At 27.3% G+C, this 27,205-nt stretch overlaps 5 long non-coding RNA genes across 6 annotated transcripts in view; 2 read left to right on the top strand and 3 right to left on the bottom strand.

Moving 5' to 3' along the window:
* Nucleotides 1-264, bottom strand: part of LOC105845031 (uncharacterized) — a 2,819-nt gene extending 2,555 nt beyond the window's left edge. Inside the window, exon 1 of the long non-coding RNA XR_010643247.1 lies at nucleotides 135-264. This is a non-coding gene — a long non-coding RNA (uncharacterized LOC105845031). The remainder of the gene's footprint in view (nucleotides 1-134) is intronic.
* A 138-nt stretch (nucleotides 265-402) lies between these two features.
* LOC105845033 (uncharacterized) lies at nucleotides 403-2,302 on the top strand. Its single transcript, XR_010643246.1, has 3 exons — nucleotides 403-702; nucleotides 878-1,116; nucleotides 1,527-2,302. It is a non-coding gene; the product is annotated as an uncharacterized LOC105845033 (long non-coding RNA).
* Nucleotides 2,303-6,087: 3,785 nt separating this feature from the next.
* LOC136090392 (uncharacterized) lies at nucleotides 6,088-10,652 on the bottom strand. Of its 2 annotated transcripts, none has more exons than XR_010643397.1 (3): nucleotides 10,519-10,652; nucleotides 6,544-6,782; nucleotides 6,088-6,213 (listed from the first exon to the last, which is right to left on the bottom strand). It is a non-coding gene; the product is annotated as an uncharacterized LOC136090392 (long non-coding RNA). The 2 variants fall into 2 exon arrangements; XR_010643396.1 differs by lacking the exon at nucleotides 10,519-10,652 and adding an exon at nucleotides 6,867-6,996.
* Nucleotides 7,122-11,574, top strand: LOC124815824 (uncharacterized). The gene is made up of 3 exons (XR_010643395.1): nucleotides 7,122-7,481; nucleotides 10,550-10,788; nucleotides 11,281-11,574. It is a non-coding gene; the product is annotated as an uncharacterized LOC124815824 (long non-coding RNA).
* A 14,678-nt stretch (nucleotides 11,575-26,252) lies between these two features.
* LOC124815879 (uncharacterized) lies at nucleotides 26,253-27,107 on the bottom strand. Its single transcript, XR_010643245.1, has 3 exons — nucleotides 26,962-27,107; nucleotides 26,627-26,865; nucleotides 26,253-26,354 (listed from the first exon to the last, which is right to left on the bottom strand). It is a non-coding gene; the product is annotated as an uncharacterized LOC124815879 (long non-coding RNA).
* Nucleotides 27,108-27,205: the final 98 nt, after the last annotated feature.

Raw genomic sequence — 27,205 nt, 5'->3', positions numbered from 1 at the left:
TTAACGTGTCGATTTAAAAACTATTAAAAATCTAAAACTATTTGTATACTAAAACTTTTTGCTTATTCAAATACTCCAAATCTTCCCTTGCCCAAAACACACACATAAATTATAGTTTATAGAATAACTATTACCGCTGGTCGTTATGATATAAGTAGCTATTACAAAAATAAAGCGGACCAAAAATCTAACAAACACTTTATTATGCATTTACTTTTAAATCAGCCAAGTTTATTTTTCAATTTCATTATTATAGAAAAAACTATTTTATTCTAATTTATTTTGGTTTTTTCAGATTTTTAATGACAATCGAATTCAAATGTTTATTTTAGATTGATTTTGAGTACAAATATAAATATTTAATGATTTCATATTAGTAGAAAAAATGTTTTGAAAAAGTAAAAAGTTGTTTTTCTCCATGAAAACTTTATCAAGAGGATCAACGACAAGGATTAATGAAGGCTTCAAACACGTTTCATATTTTCACAAATTGAATTATTTAGAGTAAGGTTTGCAATAAATTTCTTTGCAGAAAACAGGATGCATTGTGAGAAAAAAAAGCGAAAAAGTGTTTCATAAAGTTCAGAACTCATATTGAAGTGGAACAAGCAGAAAAAAGGTCTCAAAAAGAAATCTAAAAGATCAAAATGCATTTCTCTTTGTATTTAAGATTATTATTTATGTTATTTTCAATCACACTTTGTAAGTGATTCTTTTAAATGTCATAAATTAATATAATATTTATGTATGCTCAAGTTATTTGCTGATGCAATATACTACAGTTGTATTTTCCATCTTTGAGTTTAGTGATATATTTATGATAATACTTATGTCTATTTTTACTAAATTCAAATTTTAAACATCAATAATTTAACAGGTTCTTGTTTGAAATGCTATACGTGTACTTCAAGCTCTGCAAAAAACTGCTACTTGACACAGAGGTTTGAACAATGCGAAGAGAACAAAAATACTTGCTTAACAATTTATCATACTGACGTAATTCACTCTGGTAACAAAACTTTAGTTAAATCACGTTTTCTAAAGTCATGTGTGGAAACCACTCGTAACTGTAATGCTGATTATTGTCGACCGTTTACAGATAGCAAAGATTGCAGGGTAATGTATGATAAAAATTAAATACATCATACGTGATCTAAAGTTTTACTTAATGAAGTTAAAAATAGTGAAAAATTAAAATTTATTAAAAATAAAATTATTTATTAAGTTCATTTTTTTTTTTAAATTTAACAAAAAAGAAATAAGCATTTTGAGTAACTATTCGTTATTAAATTTATTAACTTATGACTATGACTTCAAAGTTGATATATTAACTTGCAAAGTTAATATTTATTATTAACTATGAAAGCAGTTGTAATGAAACACCATTTAAATTTTTATACTTTATTATACTTAGAAAAATAACTGAATAAATACCAACAACAGTTAATGATGTTGTCACATGGTCACTTGTGTAAACAACAAACTTAATGTTCATTAAATCATTTTTAATAATTTATGTTGTTTAGGCTTATTGCTGCAATCGAGAGGGATGCAATAAATTTGATGACCTTGTCGTTATAAGTGCAAAGTATACAAGTTACGGAAAGATTTTGCTACCATTTTATTGGTTGATACAAATTGTTGTTGTTATGCAATATTTATAACATTTTGCATACAACACAATATAAACGCGATACAATAAAACGAGTTCTTGTGTGTTTATAAACGAAATATTATTTTCTAATACCATAGTACGCTAAACTCGATTTTAAATTTATACATTTAAAACCTATGAAAAATTTTTTTTTTAATAAAAATAAAGAGAAACACTTATTTATAAAGAGAAGTACTTATTTTATTGTAAAAGTTAAAAAAAAAAAAGATACAAATTTACAAAATATTAGACGTTTGATCGCCAGAAGTACATATCAGAAGCTTTATATACTTTTCGAGAAAAAAAGCACAAATTTTCTTCTAGCAGCAAAACAGTTTTTTTTTGTTTATTTATCATTTTTATAAAGCTTGTAAATTCTGTAATGAAAAAAAATTTTATAAAAATCTTTTTTTTTTCTTTTTTTTTAAATAAACTTTTTTACAAAAATTAGGTTTTCATTTTTAGAGTAGATGCCAACGCATACCAACTATACTTATTTCGTTTGTGATTTCTTGCATCTATTAACTTGTTCATTTTTATCTCTTTCATTTGTTAACTCTTTATGGTCATATAAAAATTATCATCGAATTTATTAATCATAAACATGATTTTTCTTTATGATTATTATTAATTAGTAATGTAAGAAAATAGTTTTGAAGTCTTTTTGTGTTTCAATATAAGCTTTTGCTTGTTAAACTTAGTTCTTAAAAGCAGTTTTTATGCTTTGCAATGTTTGCAGTTGTGACTAAACTGACACCATTTTAAAAGAAATAGAGTAGTGAAATTATTGTCTCGCACTCTTAGCTTTGTACTCTTCCGTACTGTAAGCTATTTTAAAAATTTTGAGATGATTTTTATAAAAGAATATCCGATCATTTTCCAATAAACATAATAACTAACAAACTTTCTGAAAATATGTTAATAAAACTATTTAACCAATCGTAAGAAGTTAATCTAAATAGATGCCTACATATTTGTTAGTTGAAACCTGTGAAATTTAAAAGTAATCTTCAGTAAGGGATCTATTCTTCCTTATATACACTAATTTAATATTTTTTGTGATGACGTCAATCTTTTTCTGTCAAGTATCAACAGAAATACTTTATATTGACAAACATTAAACTAGTCAAAACTTTAAACATAATAAACTATTAATTAAGATTAAATTTTCTCTAAACTATTAATCATTTGGATAAATGACAGAAAAACTCTCATTTATCAAAAAAATGTGAATAAAAGCAATGTCTTATATACTTATTGACATTCTAAAAAAAAAGAATTTTTATTCGTTTTCTAAACATTTATGTCGATAGAAACAGTGTGTAGAAAAAATCATATAAAAAATACGCGCATCAAAAATATTAAAAACTATTTCAATATTTTTGATGCGTAAAAAACTATAAAACTTGGTGATAAAATTATGTATTAATTTAAGTGCTTGTTTGCACATGAACTTTAGCTTTTTTTGGAGTCTGTAGATTGCTAAATATGGGGGTTTTATCTTTGATTATAGGTGGGTGTGGTGTGGTTGTTACACGCACCCTATTTTAATAAAATATTCAAATACTGTTCGCTTTATTATCAAAAAGTCAATTTAGTATAAAAAATAGTTATTATACTTTACTATTTTACAGCAATCAATGCATTGACTTAGGAGAAGGGGCGTGTACCCTCCACACCCTGCCTTTGCTCTAAAAAAGGCTTAAAAACGTTCTAAAGCAAGAATTTTAAAAAATTTGAAAATGCTATTTTCAAATTTTTTAAAATTCTTTACTATTATTCGTAATTTGATTTGATTTAATTTATGACACATTTTAAGTTTTTGCCACATTTATCGTTTTTTCATATTTTAACAGTTTCAAATCTAATTAGAGTATCTATTTTTACGAGAAAGTTTGAAACTCTTTCAATCATAATATAATAACTTTTTTAAAGTTGTTGATATGAATACCCTCTTGCATGGTGGCAGCAAACCAAAGAGTAAGCTTTCATAATAAATGATCAATCTTTCAAGTCATTAGTTCACAAGCCATTTGCTCAACAGTAATACGCTAGGGATTATGCAAAACCTCCTCACAAAAATATATAACACTTTAAAATTAATAACACTTTAACATTCGTCAATATAATAAAAAACAATTTTTTGAAAAGGTTTGGCTATTGTACTTTTTTTTAAAAAAATCTCTAAGTTAATATAAAGTTCTAAAATAATAAACAGGAAAACACCATCCTACCATACTGCCAATACGCTAAGTTCTAAATACGTGGAAAAGAATTTATATATATATATATATATATATATATATATATATATATATATATATATATATATATATATATATATATATATATATATATATATATGTATATATATATATATATATATATATATATATCTATATGTATATATATATATATATATATATATATATATATATATATTTATATATATTTATATATATATTTATATATTTATATATATATATTTATATATTTATATATATATATATATATGTCTATTGTGTTAGTTCTAACAAAAGTTAGACACTCTTTAGCTCCAGCAAAAGTAAGTTAGACCCTCATTTGCGACAACAGAAGTTATATCTTTTTTAGCTGCAGCAGAAAGATTTTTAATAAATGTTTTTAACATATATCGAAGTAATATTTTTTTCTGTTCCTTTGCTATATTTTTAAATGTTAGACAAGCTTAAACACTTTTCTCATAACTTATATGCTGTTAAGTGCAAAAAAATGATAATAAATGGTAGTATGACAAAAGCAGGAATTTTACAATTTTAAAGTCTTTGTATTATTTGTGTGATTTGTAGCAAATATACAAAGCTTTATTGGTTATCACTTTTAATATTCTATTGTCGCTAAAAATAAAATAAAATAATTCTATATTTGCATTTAAAAAATCTAAACATTTATAAACCATTCATTTTAGGTTACCAGGAAAAAAACTAAATACGCTGAATTTTACGCATCCTCTCGTAACTATAGTAACACCAAAATAAAATCCCATTAATAGTTATTGGAGAAAACTACTCGATTCTAATCTTCTTCTATTAATTTCGTTTACTGATCAAAAAAAATGGAAGAAAAGTAGGGCCCCAGTGAGGGTAACCTTTGTATCACCCTACGGACCGGCACAGCAAATAATGTTTTAAAATATATACTCTTGCATATGTAAAAACAAATCAAAAATTTGGATGACCGGAGATCTTTTTACAAAATTAAAAAGATGTCTGACTCTTTGTTTTGTGTTATGGAGAAGGAAAGAAGCATTTCCAATGGATAGCTATTCTTTCTAACCAAAATTTGAAGGCCTAAGCAACAACCATATATTTCACTAATTTTTTATGTAACGTGGCTCTCAACAAATAAGAATCCTTGCAAAAAATTTCCATCCTTTAAGCAATAAAAAATTTATTTTTTTAGAACACTGTTTAAATAGAGACTGTTGTTGGTTATTTTAAAAATCATCAAATCACACCAGCAAATGATAATGATCTGTTCAAATCTTTGATAAAGAAGATTGCCCAATTAGAGCTCTTTATAGAAACTTACAGATTTATTAAGAAATAAATGCTCTGATTTTAGAACCTAATTTTAGAAATGACAATCATGTTGAGGATAATGTTAACGAAGGTAAAGAACCTTGAAGCCCCGTCACACCAATTTGATGTTTAATTAAATGGTTCTGAAATTAAACACAATTCCTAGCACTGAAACTTTAAAGCAAAGCAAGGTAACAGATTTTTTCTAAAATTTGTAGTCTTATGTTACTAGTTTTTTCAGATGGCAAAAAAAGCACTTTTATTAAAGGCCGAATAATTGTTTTTGTTTTTAACCTCTCGTTTTAAAAAATTAAACTTTCGATACCTTGAACTTTATTTTCCAGTCTCCAGTGAGTTAACTGTAGTTTTATAGTAATATTGTTTAATTCATTTCTTGGGTGTGTTTAATACATTCCTTGAGTATATTAAATAATATCAATATAATACAATATATACTATATTATATTGATACATAATCTATATAGATTAAGAAACAAACGAATAAAATTGTTACTGCATTTTTTACTTTGACAGTTTTTTGTCACCACTGATCCAGTTTCAGATTCGACATAGAGTTTACTAACAATCAAAGGCGAAAATTTATTGAAGATAAGTGGTGGATATTTACTAGATAAAGGTAACAGTAGATTGATAATGATCAAAGGCAAAGAATGTTCAAAAATAAAAAATGGATGAAAAGATGGAATAAAGAATAATTAAAGAGATAATCAATGGGTGATAATCATTATGAAAATGCTAACTCTTAATTTCATGAATTTAAAAAATTCTAAGGTTAATTACTTGTTATGATTAACGATATATGCACGAGTAAAAATCAAATATATAACTAAAATGATATTCAATTAGAAAAATGATATATAATAATATACAATGTATTGGTAATGCTGGTGACAGGAGAAACGCCATGTTTTTATACACTTTTGCAAATATCTCTTTATTTACTGCTTCGTTACACAGATTTCTGTTACAGCACGCAACCTAGGAGTTAAATAGATTTTTAAATACATAATAAAACTAAAAATATATTTATATATATAAAGTATAGGTTTCTTTTAATCTTCATATATATATATATATATATATATATATATATATATATATATATATATATATATATATATATATATATATATATATATATATATATATATACATCCAGACTCTGGTGAGGAAGATGGGAAGGGAATCACACCTGGATCTCTCACTGATATATATATATATATATATATATATATATATATATATATATATATATATATATATATATATATATATATATATATATATATATATATATATATATATTACTTTTAGATTTTTAAAACCAAGGTCTTCGTAACTTCTACGTATTAGAAAACAACTTTTGCTTGAAGAACTATGACATTTTTTTTGAAAAAAACTTTCTAATGAAGTAGAATCAATATCTTCAATTTCCATGCGGTAAAACACAGTAATACAACTATTTTCATTTTTCGAACAGTTGTTCACTTTTTGGTGATGGAAACAGCTTTTATCGCTATCAGCACTGCATTCATAACACTGCAAACCTAAAGATAAAGCATTAAACAGTTTTAAAATAAAAAAGTTAATTTTGTCTTCATTTCTCATATAGTTTACAAAATAGCTATTACCACTAGTCATAATGACATAGATAACTATGATGGAGATAATGTGCGCAAAAATTCTTATAAACATAGTATTACACATTTATATTATAATCATAAAACTTTATAAAACAAATTTTCTTACTTTTAATGTAATTCTATTAGTTTAATTGAAAATAGAACTAAAGTAAAAAACTATTTTAAATTGATTGTGAGTGTATTTATAAATATTTAATGATTTCAAATGAACACAGAACAAAACTTTAAAGCTTTAAAAAAAAACAGAAAAAATATTCTCCAAGAAATGTCATGATCATAACGATAATGATGGAGGATTCAAACACATTCTATATTTTTAAAAGTTGAATTATTTAAAGTAAGATTTGCAATAAGTTCCTTTACAGAAAACAGAATGTATTATAAAAAAAACGAAAGAAAAATGATTTTCCATATATTATGTCAAAGTCAAACGAAAAACAAAAAGCACACAGAAAAAGAGCGAACAGAAGATATACAACGAAAAGAAAGATAAATTAAAAAAAGACTAAAAAAATATTAAAGACAGAATATAATAATAAGTCTATATCATGCAAATAACTTTGTGCTGTAGATTAATTTTTCTTTCGATTTCCATCTCATTTTGTAAGTTTTATTTTTTGTTATTTTATAGTTATTTTGCTTAGAATAGCTGGGGGAACTAGCTGGGGCTGAAGTTTTTTTGCGCGGACTAGCTGGGGTTGATGTTTTCTTTGCGTTGACCAGCAGAAAATAAGTTTTTTTGCTCGTAAAAATATTTGGTTTCTTTTACGGTTCTAAAAGTATTTTTTTAAATAAGCTATCATAATTAAAATAACATGAACATATGATGCATTTTCTACTATTCCGTTTTCCATGAAATATTTTATGGTAGTATTGTGCAGTACAATAACTTAAATGCAACAACTTTTTTCACTTCCAACCTTTATTTTCCTTTTATCTGCTCCTATCTTGAAATATTTTAAAATCACAAAATGGTTTGTCAATCACTAACTTAACTTTCCGTAATTACAAAGCAGTGTATGTCCTCAACAAACTTACGATCTTGTCATGAGTGGCAGCTGTGTGGTTATTAACGATGGTAAAAAATAGAACATGAAGCCATGTTATTTAAGTAATAATTTTAATCTTCTATGGGTGGAGTCAGCGCCATGGCTAGTGGATCGGAACCCCCCCCCCCTCCTAATAACCTATATTAGAAGACTAATAACCAGAAGAATATTTAACAAAAAAGATTTTCGATAAAAAAAAAGAATATTTTCGATAAGCGGCTGTGTTATTCTCATGTTGCGAAGTATGTACTGTAAAATGTTATTTAGCAGTGATTGGAGACAATATTGATGAAATTTATTTATCTCATGTAATATTGATGTCATATGGTTATGATCAATCCAAGTTATTATGAATAAAGTTAATGAAAACTTGAACTATTTTACTTTGTCAAATAAAAATGAAATACTTTTTAAAGCAAAATAAAGTATTTTTAATTATTATTTTTTATTTAATAATTAAAATTTTAAAGAAGTATAAAATAAAGAGTATATCCTGAGTCCTCATGAATTCAATTGTATAGATAACACAAGTACTAAATAATTCAATATGCCGTGTTTGTAATTTATATTATGTATGTAGTTTTTTATTTTTTTTACTAGTTTATATAATAAAACTATTTCACTACATACGTAATAAGGGTTGAGTTTTTACCGACTTTTAAATTTACCGATTAATCGTTATAATTTACCAATAAATTTCGGTAAAATCGGTAAAAAATAAAAAAAACAATGAAACTCAAGTTAAATTTTTTCTTGTTCAAAAATAATGTTTTTATAAGATTCGTATCTAATATCTTTATTGATAACTGTTTTATTGAATGAAAATGAGCTTTGAGAAAACAAAGTGAATGAAATAAGTCTTCATTTTGGATCCAATTTTTGTCACAAACAATCAACCATAATCCAGCAGCAAAACTCGCTCAGACTAAATACTTGTTAAAGAGATACTCTCCAAAATATTGAAAAAAAATTCGATATTGGCAGTTCTTAAAAAAAACTTTATTGTAACGATATTGCAATTCAGAAAAAAAAAACTTAAAAATTTCCTAAGCAGTAAAAAGAGTTGCATTCTATCAGCAAAGGGCATCTGCTGTCGATTTGACTGGTTCATGAGCAGTAACAATGCCACATGCATTGTTTACTTTATCATCACTGCAAACCAAATGTGGAGAAACATCTTTCAATACTTTTCTAAAAAAATCTTAAGCTTTGAGAAACTTTAGACTGTTCCGTCCTGTTCTGCAGTTAAAGATAAGCAAAACCTCTTTTCCATGCTGTTTCTTGATTTTTACGTCAAGAACGTCATTTTTAACTGAAGATTTTAAAAATAACTTGATAGTTTTTTAATAGCAAATGTACTTTTACTTTTGCAATCGAAATATTTTTATCCATAAAACCACTAAGAAAATTACTTTCGATTTCAAATTCGATTTGTCTCTGGTGAATTCATCTTTGTTGCTTGTTACTTGCAGGGTGTTGTTATCAAATTTTCGGAAAAGCTTTTGTAGGTTTAATACGCTTGATGTTTAGTTGGAACCAGTTTTAAAAAATTTAAACATCATTGAAACTTTATCCGTAACTGACCAGACAATGCTATTGCTAACGTTCAACCCATATTAGGCCTCTTTTTCTGTGACAAATGCTGCTGTTTTTTCAGCTGGCAGAGATCAAGAGATTCAATTCAAGCCCAGATTCCATTTTGTATGTTTTAGAAAAATATTAATTTTTCAAAGAAATGTAATCATTCAGTGTGTTTGAAAAGCGTTTTAGAATGTTCACCAATAAATTAAAACTGTTTTTACAATCACTTCTCATGCTAGCTGCAAACTTTAACTTGACTTGATTGCTTATGATTTGTTTGAAAATCGTAACCTTTTTCACACATAGCAGATTGAATGAAAGAGTTGTTACGATAGGCATCGAAACTAAACCCATCCACTGCTATAAATCTAAAAATCACTTTTTGATTTGGTTACTTTGGGAAAACTTTAAGTCTAAGGTTTTTTGATTTTGTTGCAGCTTTTGTTGTCAACTTCATACATTTGAATTGAATGAAAGAGCTGTTGAATGAAAGAGCAGATTGAATGAAGAGCAATTGAATGAAAGAGCAGATTGAATGAAAGAGCTGTTAATGCTAATGGAATTTGGGCTCGATTTAAATAGCTTGATCGTTGCCGGCTGAAAAAGCAGCTGTTGTCACAGAAAAAGAAGCCTAATATGGGTTCAACATATATAAATTGTGAAATAGTATTATTATGGGTTGAACATGTATATATATATATATATATATATATATATATATATATATATATATATATATAAAAATATATACATATATATATATTTATATATATAAATATATATATATATATATATACATACATATACATATATATATATATAGATATACATATGTATATATATATATATATGTATATATATATATATATATATATATATATATATATATATATATATATATATATATATATATATATATATATATATATATATATATAATAATAATAATAATAATAATAATAATAATAACAATAATAATAGTAATATTAAATTAATAATAATAATCTTACACCTTTAATTCAAATGTATTTTTTTAACTAGGTTCTACTTTAAAATGCTATACATGCACTTCAAGTTCTTTAAAAAATTGTAATGTTATGCAGAAACTAGAGAAATGTACTCAAATCGAAAATACTTGCTTAACCATTCATCACACCGTCGTAATAGACTCTAATAACAAAACATTGAGTAAAACGTATTATCATAAAAAATGTGCAAAACCCACTCAGGAATGTAAAGCTTATTATTGTAACCAGCTTCTACATAGTAAAGAATGCACGGTATTTAAAATTTTTTGGACTGTGTTTGGAAAATTTTAATTTATATAAACTTAGAGTTAATGCAGTTAGATTTAATCTATTAATGTTAGTAATAGTTAGTCTTGTATAATGGAAAATACAGAGAGAGTTTACGTGTGAGTAAGTGATAAAAAAGTAAACTTTTATGCATTTGCTAATTGAAGTCAGAGTTTTGTTACTACAGTGTTAGTCAATTTATTTCTCTTAATGTAGAAATAAAATACAGATTAGGTTTTATATAGAGATTACATAAAAATAGTTGAGTACTAATCTATTTTATTAAGCTTTAAAACTAAGTTGTTGAGACAACTTAAAACAACTTGAAAATGCAGTGACAACTTGAAACAACTTTAAGTTGAAGTAACTGCTAAAGACAGTTTCTAAAATTCAAATTAATTCAACAAATTTAGTTTTTATTTTAGTTAGTTACTGGGGTTTAATATTTAATTACTTAGTTTCATAGTTATCATTTAGGCCTTTTGCTGTAATCGAGATGGATGCAACAAATCAATCAACCCAATTGTTATTAGCGCAAAGCATACAAGTTCTACAGAGACTTTGATGCCGTTTTTTTTTATGGTTTTAATCGCCGTTATAATGCAATATCTATGAAGTTTTGTATTATTTACAATAATACTACTGAAATAGCTAAATATATTAAATTAGTATAGTAACGATTTAATATTGAAGAATAATATCAATAAAATATAATAATAACCTTTATTTGTATATATCTATTAGTAAACTAAACCAATAAAAGTTGTTTTTATTTGTTTTAAATGTTATTATTATTACTGCTATTTATATATATATATATATATATATATATATATATATATATATATATATATATATATATATATATATATATATATATATATACATATATAAATACACAAATAAACGGGTAAAAATACAGATGTAACGTTATTCTTATTTTGAGAAAAATAAAATTTAGTATTTAGTGACATCAGATATTTATTCATATATAATGTATTTAATTAAAAGTATATTTTTATGACATTTTAATCTTAACACAATATATAAATGCAGTCTTTCTGCTAAATACAAGAAATATTTATTCACAATGTTCATTTGTAAACAAGGCACTCATTTTGGACATCTGTTTTTTTTTCGATGTAAATTCATCAACTCATAAACCACCTTAACTTGTAACCCTTTAGACCACTTATTTTGTTAAAGGTATATGGTAACACATTACCACAGTTGTCCAAAAGGGTCCTAACCTCTTCGGAAATGACCCAAAAAGTTCCTTGGATTCTATAGGTTATGGTGATCACTTGATTACAAAAATTAAAATCTTTTAATTACGTTTGCATGAGAAAATTTTATCTAAAGTTTTTTCCTAATTTACGCTAAGAAACTTAATTTTCAAAAAAGCGTTTGCACTGCTAAAAGTCCCTAAAAATGCCTAAAAAAACTTATGGTGATTGCAGAAAATCTGTCTGGTTTTTGTGTTTGAAGAAAAGTGATTGCATATTAACTGGTTTTTTGATTGAAAGAGTCATGAATATTTTTTTAACTTGAACGACTTTAAATTCTTGAAGAAGAAAAGACTTATAATTTTTGAAGATGAAAAGATAAATGTCTTAATAGCAACATCAAATAAACCAACAACAATATTCACATATGCACAAGCAACATCAACTCAGAAAAATCAATCAAAACCAAAAGAAACTGAAGTGGTAATGATGGCAAAAATTACAAACGAGTTTAATAATAAAAAAAAGAATCAAAAAACAACATTATAAGTGGGGTAGCTGATCATACTACTTTAGACAAACAAATTAATAAAGAAAATGATAAACGAACCATTGAGTCATTACTAAAAGCAAATAAACCAGATTTTTCAACAGCAAATGCAAAAAGAATAATTCGACTAACTAAAAATACTAAAAGACCAGAAGGACCACCTGACCTCATCTTAGTTGAATTGGACAAAAAAGAAACTCAAAATTTTATAATTAAAAATTCCGAAAAGTTAAATGATAATATCAACTTCAAAAATATTTTTATTAATAAAGACAAAACTGCAAACGAGAGATTGTTCGACAGTGAACTCAGAAAAGTTAGAAATACTAAAAATGCAGCACTTGCTCATGAAGTTGAGGGAACAAATGGGAGGCAACAATACAATGTGCACAATGGAAAAAAATATTATTTGGGTATACGATCAGGGAAAATGGATTGAAATCAAATCTGCATAACTTATATATAAAAATAAAAAAATCCTCTACATTAAACTTGGGTATACAAAATGTTCAATCTGCTATAAAAAAATCTGCTATCATTCATGATATAGTGCAAAATCATTATCTAGATATTTTTATATTCACTGAAACTTGGATAAAGTCAGACGACCCTACTGCAATTCAAGAAGAATGGCTCCACCAGGCTTTAAAACAGTTCAGTACTGTCGATCAGATCATCGTGGAGAAGGCGTTGCAATAATATACCAGGACACCTTAAATATCAAATGATTCTTGTTACCGTCTACCTGCCTGTCTTATGAACGTACATCTGCCAAACTAAATCTGGCAAATAATATCTACAATATTATTGCTATTTATCGATCAAATTCAATCATTCCGACAAGTATTTTCTTTTTCGAATTATCTGATCTCCTCGAAGAACTTCAAACATTATCTGGAGAAATATTTCTGTGTGGTGACTTTAACTGCCCAGGTACTACTCCAACAATCTGCAATCCAAGACTTGCTGAGATTCTAGAGACCTACAACATGATACAAAGAGTTCAATCTCCAACTCGAATATCATCTACTACCGGTATAGACAACTTGCTTGATCTAGTAATAAATGGACATGATGACGTTTCACTCAACAATATTCAAGTAACTGATGAGGGTATTTCAGATCACTACATGATTCGGGTGGCACTTTATCTTCAACCTTCAAATAGTAAAACTGTTTGGTTTTCAAAACGAAACTTTATAAAACTAAACTTGTCATGCTTTATAAAAGAATTGCAAGTAATGCCATTTTGCTTATCATATATATTGCCAAGAAATTACAACATTCAAATAGTTCTAAAACTAAAAACACAACACCAGAAGCAAATTGTAATATAATATGTCAATATTTCATACGCAAACTTGAAAGTATAAAAAATACTAGCCAGGAAAAGCTTGCAAAAAAACCAAAATCTAAATTCCTCTTAGAGTTATATCCCCCGGTAGATATTTTAACAACATTTGGTACAGTCACACCTACCGATGTGCCAAAAATAATCAAAGCTCTCAAACCTAAGACATTGCCACTTGATATTATTCCAATAAGCATCCTTAAATCTTGTTCAGAACTTTTCAGTCCAATTATAGCTCACCTTGCTGACCTCTCATTCAAATCTGGAATTTTCCCAGCCTCATATAAAGTTACTCAAATAACACCAATTCCCAAAAAATCAGGACTAGCAGTTATTTTGATTTATTAAATCTACGCCTAATATCAAATCTCAATACAATTTCCAAATTTCTTGAAAAGCTTATCTCGTCTTCTTCCACACGTAACTTCAAAATCTAGACTAATAGCAAAAATCTAGACTAATAGCAAGTTCAACAGGAGTACCACAGGGTAGTGCATTAGGCCCATTTCTGTTTTTCATCTTTGTTTCACCTATATATCATATATAGCTAAACTCGGTACCAATCATCTTCAATATGCTGATTATACCCAACTTTATACTGTCTTTGTACTATCTTTAATCTGCCCAGGCAAATATAGCATTAACAAAATCAATGTGTGTGCTAATGTAACGACAAATTCAGATAAAAATCCTTGGTGTTACCCTAGATTCATCTCTCTCTATGGACAAGCACATAAACAACACTATCAAATCCTGCAATTACCATATTCGTGCACTTCGCCAAATTTGCCCATGTCTGACTAAAGAAACTGCAAATACAATTGCATGTGGTATTGTTGTATCAGCTTGACTATTGAAACAATAGTCTTTTATCTGGTACTTCTCAAAAAAACTCCAACGAACTTAGAATAGCTATTCTCGAATCGTTTTCCATTCTCCTATTCATTTAAATTCAGAAGTATTGCTGAAATCTTTTCATTGGTTGCCAATAAATTAAAGTATAATCTATATGATAACAGTTATCACATATAAAATTTTATTATCTAAATATCCTGCTTATTTATTTGAACTCCTAGAAGTCCAAACTTCAAAACAAAATACGAGATCATTAGAAAGTTGTCAACTTACACTTCGTCAACAAAAAACTTCTCTGGGCTAAAATTCTTTTTGTATGACTGCACCTCGAATTTGGAATGGTTTATCTATGAACACACGAAACTCAACCTCTTTAGAAACATTTAAAAAAAGACTAAAATATAAACTTTTTACAAACGCTTTTTCAAACTCATTGCTAACTTGTTTTAGTGCTTCTGAATTACTTCATTACTATTGTGATTGTTGTAAGTAATGGTACTTTAATCTCTAATTATTATTATTATTATTATTATTATATTTTTAAGTGTAATATTAATTTTAATGGTGAGAAAATTCCAACTGGCATTTGAAATTCATGTAGAAGCAAACTACAACAATACATTATTGGACAGATACCAGACTTGCACAATTCCAATTTGATTATCATTAAGCTATCTACAAGATATTCTGGTGCTTGCCAGTGTATAATTTGTATGGCAAATAAATCAAAGTTCAAAGAAAATCAGCCACAGATTGAGCTTAATATATTGAATCAAAAAATAAAAGTCTATCCTGAAACTTACCGTATCAAAACTTTCAGTTCTAAACCTTCATCATCACAGCCAGCTGGAAAAAAAAAGCAGTATCTGTTTGTCGGTACTTGCGAAAGAACATCCTTACTTTTGTTTTGTAGGTACACCGCGGGAAAATGTACAGAAACTTGCCGTAGAGGACGGTAAGTGTGCTGAATAAATAGCAGCTGATTTAATCTATAAAAAAGTTGCCTCTCCAGAAGGTACTGTCAAACTTAGTCGAGCAAGTGGAGGTAAATCTTTAAAAGTTCTGCCAGGAAATTTTAAAGATTTACCTCCACTTGACAAGCAGCAGTTATTTACTGCTGAAATGTTGCTCCAAGTTCAAAACAGAACGAATCTTTCCAATTTTAAATTGAAAAGGCTTGCATTAGCTCTAAATGACTCAATGGAAAAAAGAGCTGTTGAGGAAAAAGTGAAGCAAAAATTTGAAAACTTCTGGAAAAAATTAGCAGATTTTTTCATGATGTCAAATGTTGTCATTCTGGACAAAAAAATGAAAAACCAAGTTTGAAAAGTTATTCACTGCAAAAACTTAAACGCCTTAATCAATCATATTCTCTTAGTAAGAGGACTTACATCACACTTATTTATTTACTCATTTCGTGATCAAAAAAAGAATACAATGCCGTTTTATATAAATAAAATTTACATGACCGGGGCTAAAAGAAGACAATATTTGCCTTATCACTACGTCCCCTCATTCATCATTTAGTTAAACTTGAAATTGATGGAGGTGGTCCATTCTTTAAAATTACCCTCAACGAAACTGATGCATATTCCAAGCAAACTTATACTCAAGGATCATCATGTCTCCAATCAAGTTCTTCTGCCCAGGATTGTGGTGTAATAAAATAGCTGATTGCTCTGAATACCTTCTGCAGCAGAAGGTATTCTTGAAAAATATGAAAATCTTAGGACAATGTTAAGCCTCATACAAATTGAAGATGTGTCTTACATAATTTCATGTGAGGTGAAAATAGCCAACATTTTATGTGGTATCCAGTCTCACTCTAGCAAACACTCATGTTGCTGGTGTGATGCCGAATTTGACAACCTTACAAACTCTGGCCAATTAAGAACATTTAGTTCTTTATGCTACAGCTATGCTGGATTCCTCTCTTCAGGTGCAAAACTTCAATTGGCTAAGAATTATTTAAATGTTGTCCATCCTCCATTAATTAACCCCTACAGACAATCTAAGCTTATTCTTGATGTAATTCCTCCAATGAAATTCCATCTTTATCTTGGAATCTTCAACCATATTTTCAAGCAACTCCTTCAAATATGGTATCAAGCACAACAATAGCCAAATCTCTTGCATCTTCAAATGCAAGCATATTATGGGGAACAGTCCAATGGAAATGAATGTAACAACCTGTTGAAGAATGTTGACATTTTTCGGAGTCTTGCCCAAAAGTATTGTGATTGCAGGCAATACCTTTTGTTGATTGCTTCAAAAAACTTCAATCTGTTAAAAAAGCTTGTTTTGGAAAGATTTTGGGGGCAGAATTCTGTCAAAGTGTTTCAGAATTTAGGCATTCTTACCTAGCCCTTGGAATTTCAGTTAGTCCCAAAGCAAATGCAGGTTTTTACCACATTAAGGAATTTGCTGAAAAAAATGAAACTGGGCTCGAAGTTTTCACTCAGCAAACCACTGAATCAATGCATTCCAAAATCAAGATCCACCAGCAAAGGTTTAAAAGGCAACTTTCTCATCCTGAATATAGGGACAAACTTCTTAGTTGTGATATTGATCTTTAAAGCAAACACATTTGAAATTAAATTGTTTTGGATTAAAAATTCTCAGGAGAAAAATCTCAGTCAGAGTATATTTTCGTGTGCGTAATTACTTATTTTTGTAAGAAGATCTACAGTCTCGATATCAAAAGAATATCTACAGTCTCAAATTTGTATTGGTTTAAGCTTCTTTGTAATTCAGTGTATATATATTTAGAAATATATGCACATCCTTTAGAAAAAAGTTGTGTTTTAAATAATGTCATGCTTAAGAATAAAATTTTAACATCAATTTCTTTTGATTTTTTATCTTACTAAAAATCAAAAGAAATATAATATACTATATTGTATATTGATATACTAGTGTTGGAATGTTTCTACAAATATTCTTTATTAAAAAATAATTTTGAGTCTAAGGGATGTTAGTTTGTGATATTTGTAAAATTTAAAGCAAAAAAAAAACTGTGCAAACACTTTTGAAAATAAAGGTTTTTGGTGTATTTAGGCGGAAATCTTAAATGCAATTTTCTCTGGCAGACTTAATTAAAAGATTTTAATTTTTTCTCTAAAGTGATCCCTATTACTTATAGAACCACCCCTCAAAGGGATTTTTGGGGTCATTTCCGAAGAGGTTAGGACCCCTTTTTGGACAATGGCCATCTTTTTGTCACATTGTACTCTGCCACATTCTGTGTAGTTGTCATACCTATACAAAATGTGACAGAGTTCTTATTGGAAATGTAATGCTGTCAAATGTTTCAGTTTTATGAACTAGATAATAAAATCCATCTAAAATTTTCCATTTTTAATTTTACCCAGCACATAAATTGTAAATCAATTTGATACCCTTTACATTTGAGTTAATCAATAATTTAAGTCTGATGTATGATCCGTGTACCATGGATCATACATCAGACCATCTGTTTCCAACAGTTTCGTTATTGCAACAAAAAATATACTTTTTCAGTTAAGAGTATATGAGTGTTGAAAAAATAAAGCAATAGTTGCCAGGAATAGTATACATATTGATTTCAAACGTTTAAGTTTTTTTTTGGGGGAAATCTAAGTAAATTACTTCACAATTAAAAGCGTGATGAGTTGGAAGCCGTGCAGCTTTTTTCTTCAAATACCGTTTCAGCTTTTCTTTGATGAATCTGGATCGATTTAGAGCAATAAAAAAATTTTCTTACTTTGAATTAGGCTTTTATTATTATTGGTTTAGTTATAAATAACTTGGACAACTGTGGTTTTTACCCGGTAAACTTTGGACAACAGTGGTTGTTTCAAAGTTGCCCTATTTTAAATAACCATAGAACCGTAAAACATATTTTTTTTGTTATGAGTTTTTGAATTAAAATAGCTTAGTACTAAAATATCATAAAAATATCTAAAACTTAAAATTTTCAAAAAATAGACATTTGCGGTTTTACCCCTGTAGTCTTTATATACTTCTTGATTTTTTTTTAATATAACTTATGACTATATGAAAAAAAATTTGTCATTTGTTACTGTAATAAATAAAAAAACGCATAATTCAAATAAGAAGCAAAAATCTGAAAAAAGTCACAGAAATAAAAGATTTCAGTTTTATCTAAGTTCAAATTTTATATACTGAAATCATTAAAATTAAGTTATATCTATTTAACTATATCTAATTGAATATATCATTTGTTTAAAATGAGATCTATTAAATCAATATTGGTCATATGCGACAAACTACTACTGTGCGACAAAATGATTAGGTAATCCTAAAATATTTATTTAGGTGTATCTTATCTGTACGAACGCTAGAATTTTCTTTCTGAAGAACAAAATTTTTACCACTAATGCTTCACGTCGTAATTACGGAGCTTCACCTCGTAATGACGGATGACGTCGTAAAAGTTCTTGAATAATTAAAAGATAATCTTTAAACCAATAAAAGTCTTCATTTTTCCGTCAACAAATTGAAATTTTGATTTATCGTTATACCTAATTGCACATCAAATCATTACATCACCACCACCCATTTGACACCGTTGTTGTGTTACTGGTTCTTTACCCAAATTTTGAAAGTAACAACTCCATCTATTTGGTCCATTAATTCAAACTCGTTTTTGTAAAAAAAACTCTACTTGTTGCCACTCTCCTTTCCATGTTACGTCACGTGGTCCACATGTTACGTGATCCTTTGCAAATGGCATTTGATTGTTTATTTGTTTGTTGTCAATACGTTTATTTGTTTGTTATCAATTGTTGTCAATTGGTTTTTCTGAAGTTTTTTGCGCGAAAGGGGAAAAACATTATGAATAACTCGCAGGTAATGAGAAATTTAAGGCATGACAACTTTTGCCTATCACGGTCATTTATTTTTGATGGAAGTCCAGGACTTGTTTTTATTTCATACGTATGAGGGCTATTAAAGTAGTTTCTAATCACAGATCGGCTGAGTCAGTAGGCTTTACCCATTAAGCCAATGGAATTACCTATTTTTGCTCATTTAGAGAGCACTTTTTTCTCATCTGAACTCAACAGTGCAGCACAACTTATTTTTAAAATTAATTTTTATATTTCATACTTAATAAAAAAAAAAAAAAATTTTTTAAAGTTTACATCAATTTACAGTTAAACAACCGTCTGTAGTATTTACATATTCCTAAATGCTCACAACTGCAGTTTATAAATAAAACGTTTTTTGTAAAAGTGTCTTAGATGTATAAACTGAACCATGTATAACGATGTATAAACTGAACCAAATAAGTTTTTAAGAATAAACCTTCTTTTTAGACACCGATTCTATCCCCTTAAGTTTCCCGCCAATTATAACTAAGTTTATAAATTTTTGCTTTTAGAGAAACTGCGCCATTGGGGTAAAGTGGGACAGGTGTGAGTAGAAGTGGAACAAATAAATTTAAAACTACATTTTAACACAAATTATTTAATAGAAACTGAGAAAATCATAAAATCACCTAATCGACATAAAAATGTTCAAGAGCTTTCACCAATCGAAATAATCAAATGGCGACGGGAAGAAGGGGGCATAAATATTTCTTTTTTCTGTCCCACTTCACCCCAATGTAAACACTTTTTTAAGGTACATTTCAAAATTAGGGCTTCTAGTGCACGCAGGGAAACAAAGCAATTTCTGCTAAATAAAGGGGAAGAAATTTAATTGTTTACATTAAGTAAAAGAATTTAGGCGCCACTCCTAATTAGAAATTTCAAGCTGTCTTACTTCTCCCGCGTTCCACTTCTCCCCACTCTCCTCTATATTTTGTAGATAATAGCTTTTTAATATGTTTATGTATTTATCTTTGTTAATGGTTTTGCGTTTTTTAAAAGTATGTTAAGTAAACGTACAGTAATAATTGATAATGCAGTAAGAAAGTCTGCTGTCTTAAAATAAAGAAATACTGTATTATTTGCAAATTAATTGCCTCAATAATATTACGTAATAATATTACGCAATAATACAACGTGTTTATAGTACGTAATATATTATGTAATAATATTACGTATTAATATGACGTAAAATAATCAAAATGCATTATATAGATTGGTAGAATATTATTGACATAAAGAAAATTATTACCTATCGATAACCTTATTTTAAGAAACTAATTTTTAAGGAACAATTTTATCTTAAAAATTACCTAGTTTCAAGGGATACTTTCAATATGTCAATTTTAAGGGACTGTTTCTTTAATTTTTTCCTTAAAAATAAGGAAAGATTTTTAAGGAATTTCCATAAAAACCAATTTCCTTATTTCAAGGAAATCTTTCCGAGAGTCAAATATGCAAAGCTTTGCAAGCTGAAAGTAATTTGAGGAAATTTGAAATGGGAAAAATAAATGACAGACTCTCAAAATTAGAACAGACTCAAAAAGATATTGAAAACAGTATCACTTTTACACAAGATACACAGGAAGAAAAAATTAATAAAATTGAAGAAAAAATTGTTACAAAAGTAGCATTTAATGCGGAAGAAAAAAATAAGCTGCGACAACTGAAAGATCGACTGAGAAGAAATAATTTGCGTCTCGAAGGAATAGCAGAAAGTGAAAATGAAAGTTGGAATGTATCTGAAGAAAAAGTTCTTAATATCTTTGAAAACAATCTAAATGTAAGTGGCGTAGTTATTGAAAGGGCACATAGAACCGGAAAAACTGGGCTAAGCAAATCAAAATCAATCGTGATAAAACTCCTGAACTATAAAGATAAAATTAGCATATTAAAGAATTCAAAAAAGTTAAAAGGAAGAGGAATATTTATAAATGAGGACTACTCCTTGGATACCCTAACCATACGGAAAAATCTCTTTGAAGAAATGCGAACTCACAGGAACAACGGTAAATATTCTGTTGTTATTTATGATAAATTAGTAGTTAAAGATTTTGAAAAATCACATAAGAATGCTTAAAGTATATTTATTTATTATATTTTTATGTCTTAAATAATATTCTTAGTTTTTATTGTTAAAATGACGGAAGCCAACAGTTTTAATGTTTTTGACATATCAGAAAGGAAAAACGCACTAAACCGAATTAATGACGATGATAAAAACATGAACTTTTTTGACGAAATTTCAGTAGATACGACTTATTACAATGTTGACGATGTTAAACATGTTCTTAATTCTTCATCATCTTATTTTTCATTATTACATATAAACATCAGAAGCATAAATAAAAACTTTGAAAATTTAAAATTGATGTTAAATAATATAAGTAACAAGTTTAGTATTATCTGTCTGACAGAAACTTGGTGTCATCGAGACGCGATAAATTCTAACTTTCAATTATCAGGGTATAAACCTATTCATCAACCGAGAGAAAACGGCAATGGCGGGGGCGTATCTATTTTCGTCCTAAACTCATTGGTTTTTAAACATGTTGAAAACCTCAAAGTAAATGATGCTAATTGTGAGTCATTAACTATTGAAATAATTAATAAAACAAATAAAAATACATTTATAACTGCAATATATAGACCGCCAAACGGTAATTACAATCAATTTGAAAACCACTTAAACTATTTGCTTCCAAAGCTTATTAAAAAAAATGTGTACTTATTAGGTGATTTTAATTTGAATTTATTGAATAATAAAGCTAATAACCAAGTTGTGAATTTTATAAATACACTTTTGCAATACAGCGTTTTTCCCATGATTAATAAGCCAACACGTGTGACTAAAACAACTGCATCTATTATCGATAATATTATTACTAATAATTACACAAGGACTAAAATCCAAAGTGGTATTATTAAAACAGATTTAACTGATCACTTTCCAGTTTTTCTGATAATAAATTCTGCAACCCTTGAGAATAAAATAAAAACAAAAACGGTATACGTAAGGAAAATAAATAATGAATCAATCGCCACGTTTCGTGATCTCTTACATGAAGTAAACTGGGAACTTTTAACTGATTCCAATGACGTTAATGATGGCTACAATTTTTTTATTCGCATGTTTACAAGACAATACGAAAAGGCCTTTCCAAAAATAAAAAAAATTGTTAATTCTAAAAATTTGTTAAGTCCGTGGATGACGAGAGGACTCATTAAGTCGTCAAAAAGGAAACAGAAACTTTACCAAAAATTTTTAAAAAAAAAGAACTACAAAAATGAAATCAAATACAAAAAATATAAAAATTCTTTTGAAAAATTAAAAAAGCAATCCAAAAAAAATTACTACTCTTCGTTACTTAATAAAACATTTGGAAATGCAAGGAAAACATGGAATGTAATTAAAGAAATAACAGGAGTGGGAATTGTGAAAAGTGATAATCTTCCAAAAAGATTGCAAAGAGATGATAATAGAGGAGATGCTTTTGTTAATAAAGAAATTGCTGAAACATTTAATAGCTTTTTTATAAATATAGGAAAAGAGCTTGCCGGTGCAATTCCTGAGGGAAAAAAATCATTTAAATTTTTTTTGAAAAAATCTGATTCCTTCATGGAGGAGTCGGAGCTTTTAATTGATGAACTTCGACTAGCAATTAGTATGCTGAAAACAAATAAAAGTGCGGGTCTGGATGAAGTTAACCCTGATGTTGTAAAAGCGGTCTCAGATATTATAGACAAAACCTCTTTTTAAAATTTTTAATCTTTCCCTAAAAAACGGCATTTTTCCTGACCAACTAAAATTAGCAAAAATAATTCCGATATACAAAGGCGGTGATGACTCAATAAAATCTAACTACAGACCAATTTCCATACTTTCTTGTTTTTCCAAAATACTAGAGCGTATTATGCACAACAGACTGTACAATTATCTTGAAAAAAACAACATTCTTTATCATAAACAGTTTGGATTTCGCAACAACCATTCCACGGAACATGCAGTAATTGATCTTGCCAACCAAATTTTAAATGGTTTTGATAACGACAGTTACACACTCGGAATTTTTCTAGATCTATCAAAAGCATTTGATACTGTCAACCACAAGATTCTAATTTATAAACTACACAATTATGGAGTAGTTCACTCCAATTTAAAGTGGCTGCAATGTTATTTACAAAATCGTAAACAAGGAGTACCATATGACTTAACATGTTCCCCATTTGAATCAATAAATTGCGGAGTTCCCCAAGGATCAATACTTGGACCCCTGCTGTTTTTAATTTATATTAATGATATTTATTTGTCTTCAAAAATACTTAATTATATTATTTTTGCTGATGACACAAATGTTTTCTTTTCTGACTCAAATTTAAAAAATATTTTTTATATTGTAAACACAGATTTAATATATCTTAATGAGTGGTTTGAAGCAAATAAACTTTCATTAAATATTGAAAAAACGAAATATATTTTGTTTGCTAAGTCATCTAAATCCGAGAACCTTCCACTCAAATTACCTGAACTAACAATTAACAATATTAAAATAAAAAGAGTTTTTTCAATGAAAATACTAGGAATAATTTTCGATGAGAATTTAAATTGGAAAAGCCAAATAAAGCTAGTCGAGAACAAAGTTTCAAAGACCCTGGGGATTATGTACAAGACAAAACATCTTTTAAATAATTTATGTTTAAAAAATTTATACTTTTCATTTATACATAGTCATATTAACTATTGTAATATTGCCTGGGCAAACAATCATTTATCTTTCCTAAAAATTATTTATACAAAACAAAAGCAAGCAAGTAGATTAGTTTTGGGCGCAAGTAGATACGAAAGTGCCGAGCCGTTACTCAAGGAAATAAATGCTCTAAATGTATACAAACTAAATATATACTATAACTTGTTATTTATGTTTAAACTTCAAAATGAAATGATTCCAAAATATTTTTTTAAAAGTTTCACTCGAATTAATCATAAATATGAAACAAGACATTCAATGAGTAATTACTACATCCCACTAACATCACTCAAAAAATCTGACTTCTCGACTATATGCCGGGGACCACGCTTGTGGAATTCGGTTCTTGACGAAAATATGAAAAAAATAAAATCTATTGCTACATTTAAAAGAACTATAAAAAAACACTTACTAAATTTAAACATTACGTACATTCTCTCATTTTTTTGAAAAAAAAAATCGAAATAGTTTTGTATTTTTAATTTTTTATGTACTTTATTTAATTTTAATATTGTATTGAATATGTATATGCATACGAAGCGAATTAAATTTTTTTTTTTTTTTTGTTTGTTTATTGTCTTTAATATGTATACGAATATGTTCAGATTTGTAATTTTTTATTTGTTATTTCATATTTTAACTTTATCTTAAATTTCTTCTTTTTTTAACTTTAAGTTCTTCTCTAACCTTCTAAAATTTCTAACCAATTTTTTTTTTTTAAACTTAATAATTTCACTCTTTTATGTAATATTGGAAAATGTAAAATTTAATTGTATTTTTTTTTTGTATTTCACAAAGGGGCTTGATGATAAGTCATTTTGACTTCTACTTGCCCCAGTCAGCTTGTAATTATATATATTTGTTTAAATTTATAGATAACATTGTAAAATGTGTAAAATGACGAAATAAATAGAATATATATTTTTTTTTTTTGAAAATAACGAAAGATTTTTTAGAGTGTAAGCATTTTACTGGAGACAGCTTCAGCCCTGTGTTTTTTTGTTTGCATGACCTTACTGACAATCAATTACTAAACAAGAGCATTAATGATGATGTTTATTTGTATTTTTATCAAGAAAGTATTAGAAAAAAAGAAAAAAATAAAAGTACAAAAAAAATGGAAAAATTGACTTTTTTTTTATATATTTGACGTACAAAGTTGTAAATCAAAGATTAGTGATTTCTCAGATAAATTAGCATAATAAAAATTATGTCAATTAAGTTAGATAGCTAAGCTAAAAACTATAGGAAGTAAACTTCACCCTCTAACCCTAACTAAAGTCTATCATAAGTCTTCCAAAACTTCACCCTCTAACCCTAACTAAAGTCTACCACAATGTCTATCTACAAAAAGTAGATAGACATTGTGATAGACAAATCTCAATGAACACTGCCAAACTTGATGATTTTTAAAAATTAGTTTTATTTTTGAAAGAATTCAACCAATAACTTTATTTTACTCTCAGACAACTAATGATGAGGAAAGAGCTGATGATGATTACTCTGATAACTCTAATAACAATAGTTAAATGATGAGAAGTATTAATAACTAATATGACTAAGGTAGTTTTTTAAATATCTTCAATTAAAAGTCAAATTGGTATTTTTTTTTTTTTAATCAGGTAATAAAAAATTTACCCCTTCAATCAATTTTTAATAACAAATTCACTAAAAAAGTTTAGTGAATTTGTTATTTTCAAATTGATATAAATTGTTTTTTTCATTTTATGTAGGTAACTAAAATTTAAACTGAACGTTTTCTTTATTGCTAATGTATATTTAAATATAAATTAGAAGAATTCAAATAAAAATAGTATAACTAAAAAATAATATAACTAAAAAGAAAATGGGTAGCTTTGGTGACAATTTTAAATTTTGGTTTTTGTAGGTTTTCAAAAAGTTTATTTCTTTAACAGCTTTATTGCATAGATTGCTCTTGCAACACGATACCTATAACAAAATTAAAATGTAAATTAGTTTAACATAAAGTTGTTTTCAATGTGGTGTATAATTGAAAACTCTAAAAACTATATGGAGCAACAACAATTTTAATATAACTAATATTAAATGAATCTTTTTTTGATTAATCATGTATTCTCAGCATGTATTTAACAAAGGTATTTGTAAAAGACGCTAAAAAAGACATTCTGGGTATAATTTGAACGTTTAAAATCAATTGGGCTAAATTTAGAGTGGTTTTTGAAAAAAAAATTACATGATACCTTTGGATTTTTGATCCCAGTCTCTTCATAAACTCTGCGTCTGTGAAAGCAACTTTCAGCTAAAGAATTATGACATTGTTTTTCAAAAAAACTTTCATATGAGCTAAAATCTGGACCTTCTATTTCGTAGCCATAGGAAACGGTAATACAAGTGTTTTCATAACGAGAACAGTTTTTTATTTTCTGATGAAAGAGACAGTTTTCATCATTGTCAGTAATACATTCATAACATTGTAGACCTTCAAAATTTATAAACATAAAAGTTTATCCCCTTTCATAAACAAAATCAAATTAATTTATAAAAATGTATTCCCCATACACAAAATAACTGTTACCGCTTGTCTTTTTTACAGAGATAACTATGATAAAGATAATATTCAGTGAAATCGTAAATATAACTTTATGAATCATTTTTATTTCATTTATTATTTTTAATAATTTTTATATTGTTTTTTTTTTTACTTTTTTTTCAATGTTCCTTCTTTTCCTATTTGTTAATATGGAAATCCTTTTATCTAGTTCTTTCAATAAAAATGAAAAATCGTTATTAAGTAAAATTAGGTTTGATTGTGATTGTCT

The sequence above is a fragment of the Hydra vulgaris genome, chromosome 13 (genome assembly GCF_038396675.1).
Source record: "Hydra vulgaris chromosome 13, alternate assembly HydraT2T_AEP".
Lineage (NCBI taxonomy): Eukaryota > Metazoa > Cnidaria > Hydrozoa > Anthoathecata > Hydridae > Hydra > Hydra vulgaris.
The sequence above is the reverse complement of the archived record's forward strand: the minus strand, read 5'-3'. Positions and strand labels throughout refer to the sequence as shown.